Source organism: Balaenoptera physalus (genome assembly GCF_965194825.1).
Source record: "Balaenoptera physalus genome assembly, chromosome: 8".
In the NCBI taxonomy this organism is placed as follows: domain Eukaryota; kingdom Metazoa; phylum Chordata; class Mammalia; order Artiodactyla; family Balaenopteridae; genus Balaenoptera; species Balaenoptera physalus.
Genome location: NC_138887.1, coordinates 54,670,289 through 54,684,028, shown reverse-complemented (window position 1 = coordinate 54,684,028; position 13,740 = coordinate 54,670,289). Strand labels below are relative to the sequence as shown.

Below are 13,740 nucleotides of genomic sequence, written 5' to 3'. Positions count from 1 at the left end.
CCAGGTATGTGAGGCTGGTTCAACATTTGAAAAGCAATTAATATAATCCATCACATCAACAGATCAAAAAAGAAAAATCACATGATCATATCAATAGTTGCATAAAAAGAATTTCACAAAATTTAACACCCCTTTATGATAAAAACTGTCAGTAAGCTAGGAATATAGGGAGTGAACATCTTCAACTTAATAAATAATCTACCAAAAAACCTACAGCTAATATCACACTTAATGGTGAGAAACTCATAGCATTCCTACTAACATCAGACAAGGATGTCCCCTCTCAGTCCTCCTTTTCAACACTGTACTGGACTGTCTAACTAATGCATAAGACAAGGGAAAAAAAAGATATAGAGATTGAGAAGGAAGAAATAAATGTCTGTTTGCAGATGACATGATCATCTATGCAGAAAATCTGAAAGAACTGACCAAAAACTCCTGGAACTAATAAGCAATTATAGCAAAGTTGCAGCTTATAAGGTTAAAATACAAGTCAGTCATTTTCATATGCCAGCTATGAACAAGTGGAATCTGAAATTAAAAACATAATACCATTTACATTAGCACCCAAGGATGAAATATTTGGGTACAAATCTAACTAAAGATGTACAAGATCTATGTGAGGAAAACTATAAAACTCTGATGAATGGAATCAAAGAGTAACTAAATAAATGGAGAGATATTCCATATTCATGGATATTCCATATTTATGGAAGACTCAATATTATCAACATGTCAGTTCTTCCCAACTTGATCTATAGATTTAATGCAATCCCAATCAAAACCCCAGTAAGTTATTTTGTGGATATCAACAAACTGATCCTAAAATTTATATGGAGAGGCAAAAGACCCAGAATAGCCAACATAGTATTGAAGACAAAGAACAAAGTTGGAGGACTAACACTACTCAATTTCAAGAGTTACTATAAAGCTACAGTATTCAAGACAGTGTAGTATCAGTGAGAGAATAAACAGATCAATGAAACAGACTGGAGAACCCATTAATAGACCCATACAGATTTGATCTTTGACAAGAAGCAAAGGCTGTACAAGGAGAAAAGATAGTCTCTTCAACAAATGGTGCCAGAACAACTGGACTTCTGGGTGTGCAAAAAAAAGAATCTAAACACAGACCTTACACCTTTAACAAAAATTAACCGAAAATGGGTCACATACCTAGGTATAAATCACAAAACTATGAAAATCCTAGAAGATAACATGGGAGAAAACCTGGATGACCTTGGGCTGGCGATGACTTCAGATACAACAAGAAAGGCACAATCCATGAAAGAAAGAATTGATAAGCTGGACTTCATTAAAATTAAAAACTTCTGCTACGTGAAAACAATGTTAAGAGAATGAGAAGACAAACTAGACTGGTAGAAAATATTTGTAAAAGACACAGCTGATAAAGGACTGTTATACAAAATATACAAATAACATTTTAAAACTCAACCATGAGAAAATAAATGACCTGACTAAAAAATGGGCCAAAGATCTGAACAGACACCTCACCAAAGAAGGCACACAAATGTAAAATAAGCATATAAAAAGATGCTCCACATCATGTGCCATCAGGGAAATGAAAATTAAAACAATAATGAGATACCACTGCATACCTATGAGAATGGCTAGAATGGTCAGTGTTCAAATCTGAAACACTGACAACACCAAACGCTGGCAAGGATGTGAAGCGACAGGGACTCTAGAACATTGTCGGTAGGAATGCAAAATGGTACAGCCACTTTGGAAGACAACCTGGCAGTTTCCTACAAAACTAAACATATTCTTACCATATGATCCGCCAGTTACACTTCTTGGTATTTACTCCCAAAAGCTGAAAACTTATATCCACACGAATACCTGCACACATATGTGCATAGCAGCTTATTCATAATTTCTAAGACTTGGAAGCAACCAAGATGACCTTCAGTAGGTGAATGGGTACATGCAAGCAATGGATTATTACTCAGTACTAAATAGAAATAAGTTATCAAGCCACGAAAAGACTTGAACCTTAAAAACATATGACTAAGTGAAAGAAGCCCATCTGAAAAGGCTACATACTATGTCATTTCAATTATATTGCATTCTGGAAAAGGCAAAAATTATGGAAATTTAAAAGGATCAGTGGTTGCCATGAGTTGAGGGAGGGGGAAGGATGAATAAACAGCACAAAGGATTTTTAGGGCACTGAAAGTATTCTGTGTGATAGCATAATGATACATGTCATTATACATTTGTCCAAACCCATAGAATGTACAAAACCAAGAGGCAACCATGATGTAAACTATAGACTTTGGGTCATTATGATATGTTAATATAGATTCATCAATTGTGACAACTGTACTAGTCTGGTGAAGGATGATGTTGGTAATGAGGGAGGCTGTACACGTATGGGGCCAAGAGTATACGGGAAATCTCTATAGCTTCCGCTCAGTTTTGCTGTGAATCTAAAATATTCTTATAAAAAAATTTTTTTTAAAACATTAGCCTTAGGGAAATAACTGTTTTAGATTAAAAATAAAAACAAGTAGCAGAACACACAATTAGAACTTACAAGTAGCTGCCTCTTTGGAGCAGAACTGTGGGTAGAAAGACATGTGGATTAGAAAACTGCTGTTTTTCATTATAAGCCCTCCTGTACTAGGTGATCTTTTTCCTATTAAAATGAACCACCTGCATCTGAATCGATAAATGGATAAATAAATAACACAAAACTAATACAAAAGGACTCTTGCACAGAGCTCTTATCATTCACGTGACTAGTGGCTGCCCAGCCTTCTCTTACATCCTCCACTTGACACTATTTTTACTTCTTTGTCCATATATGCTATCCCATATCATGAGGTATAATGATATCTCTCCTCCTTTGCAGCAAGAGAGTCTAAATAAATCCCAGAGCTGAACTGCAGGAAGTTTCTTCAACAGCTTATAAAATATTTTGTAATCACCACTACACGTGAGCTGAGATGCATGTCAGTCATGGAGGAGGAACAGAAAGAGGCAACTGAGAATCGCTGGGATCATTCAAGCTGATCATTCAAGCTAATTTATAGCCAGAGCACAACGGGAATTTAGAGATCCCTCAGGGCTCCACAGATGGCAGCTCAACCCTCTGAACAGCAGTGCCCCTTAACTGGAACACACCCGAAGAGAGACGACAGTGCTCCCTCCACGTCTGAGGTTCAATCAGTGAACCTAGCAGTGACCCAGGACCAGCTAGCATGACTCACCTCTGAGTCAGTCCCATTCTGTCTGTCCCTAGTTAACCTTGTACCAAGTTCCTTTGGTGGTGCTTTTGTTTGTGTTTTTAAACAGGCTTCACAACTGAAGAAAATTTTGGAGAACAACATTTTCCCCCTCTCTTCATGTAGGATCAGGAATGACAAGCTACAAACGTATCCCTTAGTAAGGTAGCTGATGCCTCATTGGGTGGTTTGCCACCTATGCAACATCAAAAGGACACAGTTCCCTAGATGTTGTCAAGAGAGCGTAAACTCATCAAGGGACCAAATGTATTCTCTTCCTCCTACAGTTAAAAGAAGAAAAAAGCAAAGTTCCAGTCTTGTCTTCCTATTGCTAGTTGTAATTCAGTCGTCCCTCCAATTTGCTTTCCAAGAGACTTCTCCCAATACATAACAACCCAGGAACATGGAAACCCCAAATCACACCTTTCTAAAACTATCCCATGTTGACGAACAAACAGTACAGTAGAGAACTGTATTAAAGGGATGATTAATATCCCAGTTTTGATTTTTCTATATTTTGTTTAGTAACTCACCACATTTTCCCATGTCCTGTCTTTACTATGTATTTTCTAAAGCTTTACTTTATCAGAACTGAATGAATCTTGCATTTCATATCATCTTCAAAGCTATGCAAAGAGAGAAGAGAGAATAATTTCACAGACTAGGTTTCCCAAAAAGAACAGATCAGTAAGAAATCATTGCCAATCTCATGATGAGATATATTTATAGGTTTGGAGTACTTAATATACATTAGCACAATACAATCACTGAGATGACAAAATAACCACAAACACATCAGAATCCGTGTTTCACCTCACTGGACCTGCAGATGCTTTCCATTCTCATGCAAAGAGCAGAGTTTTCACAGAGCAGTTTACCTAAATCTGAATCGTAAATAGGGAAAAAATTATGTATTTGCCCCAAATCTCTCAGGCATTTTAACGTGCCTACATGTATGGAGCGTGGGGTGCCCTTGCACATATGCGCAGATGAAGTTAATATACCCACATACATGGCATGGACACTGGTTTTCGTGCTGTTCCTCCAACACACCACGTGTCCTGCAAGCTTGGGGCTCTTCATTTACTGTACCTCTACCTGCCACGCTCTCCCGCAGTTAGCAACACGGTTCAGTCCGGCCACAACTTCATGCTTTGCTCAAATGTCACTTTCTTAGTGAGGTGTCCCCAGATTACCGAATCTGAAATCACAGCTCCTCCATCCCAGCAACTCTGAACACTTCTTCCCTGTTTTATTTTCCTCCAAAACACTTAATACCTTCTATTGTATCTATAATATACGTATTTCTTTTGTTCTCTAACATCCATATGCCTTGCACATTGAGATGCTCAAAAAGCATTTTTTTGAATGCTTGAATGAATTTGAAGACGATGCAAATGATGTCAGCTTGGTATCCTGATAAACTTTTTAAAGTGTCAGTTCTCCACTATAAACATGCATTTCCTTTTACATCTCAGTAAAACTATATATTCTTTCCAATGCCCAAATGTTGTTTTGATTTTTTTTTTTGCTCAAGAGATTTCTTAGCTTCCCCTATTTTCAATTGCTGTATCTCACCGGCCTTCTAGTCTGTCTTCATCCAGTGTTTATTTGCCATTTCCTAGTTTACTGAGGACTACCTCAACAAAGAGGGGTTTTCCAAGCAAAAAAATTCCCACAAAGAAAAAAAATCAACCCTGCTACAGGAAAGAAGAGAAATTGCTGCAGGAGGTCATGTAAACAAAGTGAAAAATATCTGGGAATTATAGGCAAGTGGTCCACCCAGAAGGAGAGAGAAATTGGACTGCCCAAGGAACCCCTTGCTCCCATTCCTCAGATGAGATGTCTCTGGCAGGGGTCCCATCTACCCCCTCTCAATGGGCAATAATTTTCCAGGAGAGCCATTTGGACACGTGGCTACTTTCCAGTCACTTGAGAAGTTCTCCAGCAACTGTGTCCTAAGATGTCTACAGCGTAGGTATGATTTCAGAAGATGAATCTGCCTGAATGATTGCTTGCCTGGACTTGGCCGGACTTTTTTCCATCTATTCTAATTTTTTTCAGTCTACATTTTTATGAGTATTGAATAATAAGAGTATTTTAGTTTAGATGTCTCTAGTAGCTGAGATCAAGTCTTAGACAAAAGACTTCTAAGGCTGAAATATATATAGAGAAGAGTTCAGGATGACATCATGTTGTATGCACACCAGAAGTGACCACAAATAACCTACAATAACCTTTAAAATTAGTTTTTTCCTGACTTCATAAAACAATATTTTATTTGGCAGGCATATATTGGCAAGCTCTTTCAAAAGCTCTATTTGTTTTCTGTATCCAGGAAGACACAACCAGTGTTTTCACATAGGTTTCCTTCTATGCTGTGGTTTTGCCATTTTCTGCTTCTTATGAGTGGCTGCTGCAGAATATTTTTCTTTGAGACATTTATTAAGAGTAACAAGGGTATGAATGAAAAACCATCCGTATAACAATACAGGGTGGGTTTCTGCTTCCACAAGCAATACTGACCAAATCCAAAGGACAGAAGTTGAATATATCAACAGTGATACAGTTGCTTTACTCTGAGGTTATATAATAACATGCAGCTGGATAAAAATATATTATAGTACACTGAAGGGAATCAGTCCATGTGTCCTTTGATGTGTTAATTAAACCCAAGGTTAGAAAGAGAAATGTTGCATCATAACCTAGTTTAAAAAAAAAAAAGTTATAAAATTATCCAAGCCAAACTGAGGTATAACAGAGAACAGGAAAACAATTTCAAAGTTATCTCATAGGTATGCCAATTGTTCCCCTTAAAAAAAAAAATGTTCCTATTACAAAATAAAAGTGATATTTTTTCTAAATATTTTAACATATTATAAAATCCTTCTGAATCTGATTAATTTCATATTACTCAGGTTTCTGAATTAATTCACATCACAGTTTTTCAAACTTCTACTATTTCCTAGAAGACAAAGATGATTATGTATAAATCCTTTCAAATATAATAAAAGCAAAATTTAAATTTCCCAAATAAACAGCACTTCTAGAATAAGTCACTATATTTCATTTTCTTCTTTTGGTTCCTATTAATCTTTTACTGTCACACAGGCAAAAGAGGAAGGTTCCAATAATTAACCTTGTGCTGTTGACCTAACCAGAATTAACTGGCTATGCAACAATTTAGTTGTCCATATAAAAACAGGAAGAGAGATTTCCCCAAGTAACCCTTATTCACCATGAGAAAAACAGCTGGTGCTCTCTCTTTCCATATAAGCCTGTGAAGCATGGATGAAAGGATGTATATTTCTGATATCCTCTCTTGTAAATGGGTGGTTTTTTCAGTGGAAGTATGCCAACATTCAGTTCCTGAGAAGCAGGGGCCCAAAAAATTCTGGTCAAAATATTTAGAAGTATATCTTTATAAGAGGAGGTCTGTGAAAATGAACCAAGTTTCCTCACCAGTGTTACATGAATGATCACTGCAAGATAATAGTGGAAACCTATACCTTTTCCTCCTACGAAAGGAGGGAAAGATTAATTAAAAAACATTGCCCTCCAACAACAAAAATCAAAGTTTTAGTACCAGACTTCTTTGTGTCCTGTTTTCCAGTAGTTCTGCTACATTTCCCACAGTACACTGCTGGGATTTTCTATTTTTTATTTTCGCTACGCATGCTCACACATCTGTTGCACATGTGTGATCAACCGACTAGATTTTTGAGCCAAATGTCCTGTTAAATGGACAGAGTGGGCAGAGCGTTCCTTTGAGAGTTAGATTCTGCCTCTGGTGGATTGCCTCCAAATGCAATGGTGTAATAAAGAAAAGAAATCTGCTCATTTGAATTGCATTGAAATGAACTGTGTCCTCTCCTAAAATACCATATGGTAATGATCCCTGGAGGTATGGCACATAACACCTAGGTCTGGCAGACTCCAGTGGAAGGCTGTAAACGTCCCTGCGTAGTCAGACTGTGAAAGGCAAGATAGTTGACAAGAAGCATGCGGGGTGAAACAAGAATCCTATCTGATGTCCCTCAACCAACTTGAAAGAGAGGAGATTGAACAAAGAAATCCTAGCAAGCTGTCCCGGAGAAATCCTTCTCCCACTAAAAAGCAGTTCTTGGATCTCACCTCCAGTAAAGTGAAACCGTATGGAAAGAAAGCTGTTTCACCTGAGCGGTAGCCAGAGTTTCTTTGCAACAAATTATCTCAATAAGACTCAAGCGTATGTCTGCAAAGCAAAAGGCCGTCTTCATAATCAAACCTCCACCAGAGCTAAGAGCAGATGGGTCCAGTAACCAGAGGCGCTGAGAGTCCTGCCGATACTCTGACTATAGCACTCTCAGTGAACATGATCCTACAGTGGGTAGTCGCTGGTGACCTACACGCCATTCTGTGAATCCTCTCAAGGGACACCCCCCGCCCCACACACACACCAGTCCTTTTTAGGGGGGAGAAATTCAGGTAACTCTGGTGGTGAGGTACTGACATGTCTGTATGCCAGACAATAGAAAAGAATAGCCTATTTTATCCCCTATGGCAATAAGGTACTGCTATAGAAATTCAAGTATGGGGTTTAACCACAATAAAACCCCAGTAGCCATTGGTAGTTGTAAAATTTTCAGCTACGTCATCAGTTCAATTCTGGCCTTTCATTTTTCTTGAAAACAGACAAATCTGCCACTAATTTAGTCCCTAATCAAATATGTTTCTAGAAATAATGCAGGAAATTACCTCAAGACATGAAGTTATTCCTGCCTGAATTTTTTTTCTATTCTAATAATTTGATCATAATGGTGTATGTCTGCTAATGGGGTGAAAGAATTCCTAAAACTTCAGTTTCTTTTCAATCATCACTTTTTCTTTTTCTAGAAGCTTTGACAACTGAAGTCCATCCATATACCCAAATTTAAACAATGGATTCATTATACTTGTTCTTAACTTTCCTGAAAATTTGTTTTATTTTTCATGTCAAATGTGACTTTGTGTTTTGATTTCTACAATTCCCTTGTGATAATTTTGAGGAAGCTCAGTTATGATTAATTATAAAACACAGATATTGAGTAATGGGATAATAGTAGCTAGAACATATTGGGCAGTTTTATCTTAAACAAATTAGTAGGAAATTAGTTAATAGTCACTCATTTAATCTTAAACATAATCCAGCAAGATAGGTATTATTATTCTCCCTGTATTTTACAGATGAGGAAACTGAGGCTTGTCAGGATTTTGTAACATGCCTTCGGGCAAAAGCTGACAATTTGGCTGAGGTGTAACCCTATCTTGTGTTTCCAGAGCAGCGTTCTGAAATGACTATTATACCCATCATGTTAGAAGGGTTTTTGGTTTTGGTTTGTTTTCGAAATTCAGACTCTAGAACTGGCATTTCAGACATGTCTTCTCTACGTTCTAAGATCATCAAAGGGGAAAATTCGATTTACCTCCATAATCTCATGGTATTTTTAGGAACCATCATGTAACTAAATATTTTTCCTACCTCAAATATGAATCTTTTCCATGACTTAAGTATTAATCCATTGTGTCTAAATTCTGCCTCTAATAACATTATCTGAAAAGCTTAACTTTCTCTTCAATCTTTTCTTTCGTAGAAAAAAACCACGTTTCTTTAATCTTACCACAAATGTCATCTTTTTTCCCTACTTTCTAAAGCAAGGTACTTTGCCAAAAGTAGAGAGTAAAAATACACAAACAGATTTGATTTTAAGATATTTTGAAAGAACTACGTGTGTTTAATTGAAGTCCTCCTGTCTATAAGGTTTTCCTCTCCTTGTGTCAATTTTACTTGAGGACCTCTATGAATACTGGGATCACAAAAAATGGCTCTTGGAAATTGTGCAGCAGGCAGCTGACATTTCCAGTGATATCCATATTTCAGAATAATCCTCCTAATAGCAACACAGATGTTTCTTTTTTTCATTAACTGTAATATCTTCCAATTTAATACTGAAACACCAAATAAATGTCAGCTCTTCTTTGTTGTTGATAAAGACATTGGATTCTGAAGCAGTACTCACATTCATATATTACAACCCTGTTTATTGTTTCAACAGAGGAGTTCTGAGTGCAAAGTGTGTGGGAAGAATATTTATCTTATTTTTACAGATCAGAAAGCTGATGCATAGAGATTAAATTATATTTACGAGGTCAATGAAAATATCAACAGAACTGTAATGAGCCCAACCTGCATTCCACAAAAGTCTAAAAATAAAGTGGATTTTCAAGTCATATGTAACTAGCATTTTGAAACATATTATAAAATTAAACAATTCATATGTTCATGCCTTTCATTTCAGCCTTAATTTAGGCTATCAACATTTTATCAGATTCACAGGAAATTCCCAGCACAGTTTGCCAATTGATCTAAAAGCATAAAGTCCAAAGGAGTCATATACATATATATATATATTTTTTTTAATTTAGAGGATGTATTTCTATAAAATGCATAGTATCATCTGTGCCCAGTAAATGTAAAAGTACTACATTTGCTTTTAGGTGGGGACAAGACTGCAGAAATACAAGTTCTCACACTTCTTAGCTCAATTCTAAAAGCAACTTTCTGGGCATTTTAATAACGCTACTAATTGTCCTGGATGTAAATTTGGGTGCAGCTATATTTCTTTTTGGATGTTTTGTATCTTTCTTGTAATCCAATTTATAACGATTCCCATAGGGAAGTGATTTGTTCTTGTGGACACACGTAAATAATCTCTATCTCTTGCTGATTTTAAGTAAAATTGTTAGCTAGGTTTTAGTGAAAACAAATAGCAGTCTCCACCTATTAGCATAACCAAGAATTTGAGAAATAAGCTCCTAATCAGATATATAAGCATGGTCTGATAATATTCTTGAAAATTATTCCTGAAATTTCACATTTGAAATAAAATTAAGAAATTAACCAGGGGCGGGGGGTGGGGAGGGGAGGAAGGAAGAGAGAGGGAGAGAAAAAGGAAGAGAGAGAGAGAGAGAGAGAGAGACAGAAGCAAAGAAGCCCAAAATAAGGATTTTGCAGACTAACCTCAGGCAGGTGCCTCAGAGACTTTTTAGTCCAACTGCTGTTTCTCCAGTTAGCATACGATGTGCTGTGTATGAAAACACTCATATATAAACAGGAATTTGAGCTCAGCAACACTTCTACTTACTTTCTCTTCCTCTCCCCTCCCTTCCCAATGTCCTTTTACTTCCTAATCTGCCAAATCAAATGCTAAATCAGGAGCAATCGCCTACAATTAGCCTTTTCAATTAAAATGTAGAGTTCAAAGTTGACTCCAGAGTGAGTAATTGCTTTTGAAAACCACAACCAGCAGGCAGCTGCCAGATTATTACAACAGTTTACTTAACCTCAAAACATCTGATCAATTTTATTATCTCAGCAGAAGAGAGATATCCTGGAGAGTAGGGTCTAAAATATACTACTCATCCTAGATGTCTGAGAGAAAATAAAAATTCCTCAACACTATAAATATCCTTTTGCCATCACCTTGCTGAGAAAACAAACTCAGATCACACTTTCTTCATTCGAAAGTCAACAGAAACTAAGAAATTGAAGGCGAAAGCATCATGATATCAGCTGGGGCAAAAGTGTGGGGAAGGGGGCCAGGAACAGACAATTTACAAAATTACAAGGTTTAAAAACATTCAAACATCCGGCTCATGATGTTTGGGGTTTTTAATCATCCAGAAAGGAGACAAAGAGAGGGCTGCCAACCTCACCAAAACAAAGAATATCACGTGTCAAGAATCCTGACTTGGCTGTCTCCACACTGCCAACCTTACTTTTCTGAACTCTTCTCTGAGGCCCCAGGGACGAAGAGGATTGAAATCCCTGTGTGATACAAATGGCCTGGGCAGCCCTCAGAGCTCCTGCTTCCACGCAGCAAGGCCAGGGCACAGAATACATACAACCTTCCAGGCCTCCACCCCTGGGGATTTCTCCAGCCCCTTCTTCCTGATCCTTCTATCCCCATCTTGCCAGGCCTTCCCCACAGACCTTTGGATTTCATCTCCTCACTGCTTCTGCAAGCCCACTGGCACCTACCACACTGAACAGGTGGTCTTGATCATTTCACCTTCCCCAGCAGCTTTGTTGTGACGACTGAGTGGTTATTACATGTAAAGTGCTTAGAACCGGCCTGGCACACAGCAAGTGCTATGTAAGTTTTAGCCTTTTGTTTTTATAATTCACTCCGGATGCAATCTTGACTTTTCTTTGGCTCTGGACCTGGCCTGTTGGGCAGTTCTACCCACTCTCAGGCCCAGCTCCTGGAACATCTCCTCAGACAGTCTGGATGGAGGGTTCAAACAGCTAGTTACCTGGGCTGTTTTGGTGTCCTTACTTAGGAGTCATGTTATAAGAAAGCTTTGATACAATCATATATCTCTCGTCTTCCTAGCAATTTAACCACCTTGAACAATGACCCCTAATTATAGTTATTTCCAAAATATACCATCATTCCCAGCCACAGAGGGGTAGCTAGATACCACTAATTCCCATCACTACATTTGAGGAATATTAGTATTGCATCTTTTCTGCCCATTCTAGGAACTGTCAACTTGAAAGAAAAACAACATTCAAAGAACAAGTCAATTTAGGAAATGTTCATGGGAAATAAACCATTCATTTCTACAAAAAGGCTCTTCAGTATCTGAAAAATCATGAAAGCACTGTCTAAATACTTATTCTTTCTTTGAGTTTTATTTTCTGATGATTGTCTTTTATGTCTATTCCCCAATCCCATTTCACTTTTCCTTCTAGAACCATGCTAACATATTTGACAGCCTTGAACTCCTAGGAATTCTTGTGTAATAATGTTTTGTGTATGTTCTAATATAAAGTGCATTGATTTATAACCTAATAATCTATAAAGGTTATTGGTTTGTAAAAATTTTGATTCAATCTGTTTATTACTTTTATTCATTCAACCCAGTGTTCTTACAGTATCTTCATGTTATTTTGTGTACATCTAGTTTGTTGCTTTTAATTACTGCAGACTACTCTAGAGTGTGTGCCCAAGTCATTTTTACCTAACCATTCAATTCGTGCCATTAATTAACAACAAAAATATTAACATCCAATACTTAATCTCACCTTTGATCAACATGATCTAAAGTCACAGTGATTCTGCTAATTCATTTTTTTCCCTCCAATCTTAAGAGTTTTCCACCTGAATTAGAGACAAATGATCTCTCTTTCACTTTCTAGTAAAGATACACTCAGAGAAATTAGCATTTTTTTCTTTTGAAATCTGATTGTTGGCAACCAACATGTTTTGTAGATAAAAGTAAATATCTTTCACAGACACAGAGCAATATAAAACACAGACATCTTAAAAGCCCTGTGGAAACAGGCCATGAATAAAAAGTAAATAGTTAGCCAGCCACGCTTTCAGCATCTATTGCGTTTTAACCACAAAAACGTAGGAAATGCACAAGATCCCAAAGATGATATTCAAATTCCTGCACTGCAGCACTATTTGATATAATGCAATAGGGGAAACGATTTAAATGTCTATCAATAGGAAACTAGAGCCTAAATAAAATATGGGATTTTACACAACTGTAAAAAAAAAAATGAAGTAATTCTGTAAGTACTGACACAGGAACATCTTAAAAATACATTGTTAGTGAAAACAGCAGTCCACAGAAGAGTATTTTTCATATGATTCCATTTTTGTTTAAAAAAAAAGGCAAAAGAAATATCCATGTATAAAAATGTGTGTATATATATATATACAGGATTGCATGTGCTACAAAGTATCTGGAAAGATTCAAATTGCTCCAGAGGGATAGCGAAACCTAAGAGAAGGAAAAAAAATTTGCCTTTTAATTTCTGTCCTTCAGTATCAGTATTTACGTATTTTTCGGTTGTTTACGAGTATGTATTAATTTCATACTAAATTTTTCTAAATATAAATAAAACAAAAATATAACAAATGAACCTGGCTTTTGAGGAAGGTTGGATATTGGTTTTGTTCACACAGGGCATAATGCAAGAGCCGGCCCGGTGACAGCATCATCCAGGCAAGCAGAAGCAGACGGAAGAAAGAAACCAAGGAGCGTAACACGAAGTTACCCCTACCCCAAATCACTTATTAGACGGCAATGCAGAGTCAAAGTAACTTACTGTTTCCACATTGACACATCACTTGCCAAGCTGTAGGTTTTTGGGTTTTTTTTTAATTGTAATGGAAAAGAAAAAGAAAATTCTCAATTTAAATAGAAGTAACAATTTTCAGTGAACTAGAGAAGTTTAGGGAAGTTTATTTTGTGGCCAGTGATGCTGACAGTAAGGTAAGAAAAAAAAAGATCTGTTAGAGATGTACTTCAAATAGTTAAGATGCTAAGACATTAAAATATATTTGAAATAATATATAATGTGCTTCTTTCTCCTTGATGAAGATTATGTAAATTCTAGTTTAAAATATATTTTACCAATAAAAGGCTAATGCCTCAACCTTTCATAAATATT

The 13,740-nt window shown here is 36.8% G+C and overlaps 1 protein-coding gene across 3 annotated transcripts in view; it reads right to left on the bottom strand.

Annotated features, from left to right (window-relative positions):
- The window catches only part of CRPPA (CDP-L-ribitol pyrophosphorylase A), a 400,424-nt gene that overhangs the window by 44,328 nt on the left and 342,356 nt on the right, over window positions 1-13,740 (bottom strand). The window contains exons 12-14 of one of the 3 annotated variants that reach the window (XM_082472756.1): window positions 10,291-10,354; window positions 3,785-3,877; window positions 2,561-3,532 (exon numbers count right to left, since the gene is read on the bottom strand). The exons of 1 other annotated variant lie outside the window; for it this stretch is intronic. The gene's annotated coding sequence lies outside the window, so the exon portion shown is untranslated. The remainder of the gene's footprint in view (window positions 1-2,560; window positions 3,533-3,784; window positions 3,878-10,290; window positions 10,355-13,740) is intronic. One more of the 3 variants, XM_082472757.1, reaches the window with a different exon arrangement.